A 4,574-nucleotide genomic window follows, 5' to 3' on the forward strand; every position below is an offset into this window, starting at 1 on the left:
TCCTCCGTTATTAAATATATATATATATATATATATATATATATATATATATATATATATATATATATATATTAAATAATCCGAAACTCAAACTTGGAAATTTTCTGTCTAATTAAAAAATAAGCGATTAATAAGGAGAATAATTTCGAACGTGGATATACATATTGTATATCATCGTATGGGAAAAAGGAAAAAAAATATATATATATATACAATAAAAAGAAAAAAAAAAGATATGGAATGATGCAATTTTAAATATGATTCGCGTTTATGATTGTTCGTTAGTGCACGTTTAGGTTAAATCTATTCACTATACCTGTTTATATCGCCATGCACTATTTAGCGAATAAATCTAATCATTGCGTCCAAGCTAAGAATTTGTTCAAAATACAGGGATTAATATGTTACGTTAATTCTGTTATTTATTATTAAGAAGAGTACCGAAAAATGCAGCTTGTAAATACATTTTAATAATAGATACTATATGTTGTAATTTTAAACGTTTTGAAATTTATCCTGGCCAACTTGTTCTTTATCGTTCTTTAACATTAGCGAATAGTTCAATGGCCGGCGAAAGTAGATGAGAGCGTTGATGTGACAACGAATCTTTCAATAAAATGTGATCCGTTCGTTACCTTTCTTTTTTTTTTTTAAGAACTTACGAAACGGTACTGATTCTAGAAAAATGTTAACTACATATACCTATCTATACTAAATTCGAAAACATCGACTCAAAGCATGTAAATAAAATGAAATATTATTACGATAATAAATAAAATGGCCTGAATCAATCTCGATGTTTGTGGCCAATCTCGTGAATAATTTGAAACGAGACAAAATAGTGCAATGTTTTTATAAATACCTTTATGTAAATTGTATCATAATTGGGAGTTTTAAAAGTTTAAGGCTGTAACACATAAGAAATACAATGTAAAGGTAAAATAAAACATATATTGTAGTAAATGAATATGAAGAAAAAAAAGAAAAAAACCAAACGAAAGATATTAAATAATACGTAAACGCTTTTCTCTAAGTGAGATTTTGTTGAAAAAGAAAAAAAAAATAATCACATTTCTAATATCTTTTTTCCGGGATAAAGTCTAAATACTACTTAATATCTAAATAAGTGGTCATATACATATATATATACATATATATAAAGAAATTGGCTTTTACATCTCCTGATTATGCTTAAGTTAATTTAATTTGATTCACGAACTATGTATACGCCATATTCAAAGTGATTGACGTTACCGCTATTAATCGAATTGTTTGAAAAATGTTTCTAAAAATATTATTGTTTAACTTTGACAAAATGAAAGACATTCTTTAATCGCTATATATATATATATATATATATATATATATATATATATATATATATATATATATATATATATAAACTATGACAATAGAGACTATGTGTCTTAAAATAGTGTTAAGTCAATCACTGTGAATCACTGTAAATCTATCACTCACATAACGAGATAGAAATCTGTACCTAATTATCGGCTTCTTTATTCAACGAATTTATTTAAATATCTAAATATGTATTATGTTGAATTATCTGACGAAACAAAATGGAATTGAGTTATATTTGAAAGACATCTTGATAGATTTTATGTTTCGTTTGTAATATGAATCTTTGCAACGAAATAAGAGAGAATACAGACATAGGCACACATACATATATATATACACGCACACACACACACACACACACACACACACACACACACACGCATACGCACACATGCGCATACACACACACACAGACACACAAACACACATATAAACGCTGTAAATTGATAAGCAATAATTAATTATGCAAACGTGTATATAATATCATAGAAGATGAGAGAGATGACGATGAGATACGTGTATAAAGTATCGTGATTCTCTACACGATCACGCTTAAGCTAATGTGTATACGCCGACGGATAAGTGAATGAATAAATGAAAAAAATATTACAATTGCGACGGCAAATAGAATTAATTGAAAATGGACTGTAATTGTTTAACACTACCTAATTATAGCGTGAACCATCGAACCTATTGAATTAATTAAATATTATTTTATTTTATACACGATCTCATTCTCGATTCAGCTTTATACATATAAATATGTATATATATATATATACATATATATATATATATATATATGTATGTATGTATGTATATATATATACACATATACGTTCAAGCACATGGAAAACATTAACGTAAAAACAAACATAATGCATTTGACATAAGATTTGCATACGCGCAATCATTTGTCATTTTGTTATGAAAGAAAAGGAAAGAAAATTGTTTTTTCGGAAATTCTCCGTGACCTATACAAAAGAATAAGTTTTTTCTATACTTTTTTATATTAAAAGATTTTTCTCTTTTCGCCCTTTTTTCGCTAAATTGAGCTAATTATAAGATTTACATACGCGCGATCGTGTCGTTTTTTTTTTTTTTTTTTTTTTTTATGAAGGAAAGAGAAAGAAGAAAGGAAAGAATATTTTTGTTCGGAAATTCTTTGGGCCATTAAAGAGAGAAAAAACAAAATCCTTATTATACTTTCTTTTTTTTTTTATATTAAACGAACTTTTTAACTTCTTCTTCTTCTTTTTTTGTCTTTGTCTTCGATATTCACACATTATCTAAATTATAAAATTTATTAATCTCTGAAAAAACGCAATATTTTATCAGTATTATCTATTATCTAAATTGTTTCTTGTATTGATTTTTAATTTTTTCTTATTAATTTTGTAATTAATTTCTCGTTCGAAACATTCATTTCTTTTCTCTTTTTGTACACACTTTACTACATTGTAAAGAAAAAGAAAAAAAGAAAAGAGAATTCTTTTTTTACTATTAATATATATAACACATTTGTTACAAATTCAGTATGATGCAAGACTTGATGTCAGAAGATAATACGCTTAAGTACTTACTTTTTCTCTTTGTGTATGTTTTCATTTTATTTTTTTATTTTATTTGCATAAAATTTATATATATATATATATATAAATTTTAAAACATAATAAAAATTGTTTGCTGTGAAATAATTCAAAGGAGTTTATCGCTCTCCGTTATCTTTATTTATCTTTTATTATTAAAAAGCGTTTGTCTTTTATAAACTACATATATTATACTTAAAGAATCATTGTATATAAAACGCGCGTATGGTAATCTTATATATATTGTTTATTCATTCCCTCAATTGTATAAGTGTCGTAGGCGATGCCTCAACACAGTAAACAAATGTACAGTTGTTCACTAACACAATTATCAAATACAAGCTCATAGCGAAACTTAAAATATTGATTCTAATTTATTTACCTGTTGTCTTTTATATATATATATATATATATATATATATATATATGTATGTCACTACGTCACTATTAACGCTTTCTCATACTATATAAAATAATTAAATATAAATAAACAAAAAAAAATTGATAAAATCCACCATCAGAATTGTGGAAGATAATTATCAGTTTTGTTATTGTTTAATTGCAAAAGAGATGATAGAGAATTAAAGAAAAAATTCGTGGCAACCGGAAGGGACGAATTTCACGTCCTAGGAGGATAGAATGATCCCGATGAAAGAACTTCCCAACTGAAAGCGCCCCCAGGACATGCGTGCGTGTGAGTCAAAATCGTACATGAGACGGGGCACTAGTATGTCGGTAAGGAAAGTGACGATGATGGATGAGCCGAAATATCGGTGCAATCGAACCGAAATATTATTTTTAACGCGTCTCATATGCCGCGTTAGAATCTTCCTGCATGCGTACTGTCACGTGAAATTCATTTTCACGATGAATATAGTCGAAGGGAAAACAAAAAGTTCTTTTTCTCTTTTTTTCTTTTCCTTTTTTTTTTTTGTTTTTGTTGTTCATTTCATTAAATTTAAGGATTAATCAACAAATAGGAACAACGGGTAAGGACGTGAAGAGAAAAGAAAATCAAAGGATAAAAGGGATTCCTTCCTTTTTCCTTTCCATTTTTTGCAAATAAATCAATGACGATCAAGAAGAGAGAAAAAAAAAAAGAAAATATTAAGAAAAGAGAATATCATTCGTATTAGAATAATACCTATATTACTCGGGTCAAAGTTAAAATTGGCAATTATTAAAATTTCTATTAATTGTCGCGTTAGAATAATGAAAAATAAAAATCAAACTTAGAAATTCGTGAACGAAATTAAGAAAATCACGACACGAGTTGTATAACAAAAGCAAATCGTACATGTATAACGTTAAAGTACATACGTAGGTAGGTTGGTAGGTAGAGATACGTACGCGGAGAGGTCCGAAGGTAGGACGGAACGTCTGTGTCAGTGAAGAGACTGACAATGATGGATGACCACGCGTGATGCGTGTGAGTCAAGCCCATACGACGCCATAGGCTTCGAGCTCATATGTGGCCTTCCGTCCCGACGAACGCGCCGTTCGAACTGTTGCTATCGTTGCATCTGTGCAGAGAACACCCCACCGAAACTCGAACCCCCTGATCGCCCTCAAACGTCGCCCTCAAACGTCGCCCTCCATGCCGGCCTCCACCCTGCATCGGCT

Source organism: Vespa crabro, chromosome 6 (assembly GCF_910589235.1).
Source record: "Vespa crabro chromosome 6, iyVesCrab1.2, whole genome shotgun sequence".
Taxonomy (NCBI): domain Eukaryota; kingdom Metazoa; phylum Arthropoda; class Insecta; order Hymenoptera; family Vespidae; genus Vespa; species Vespa crabro.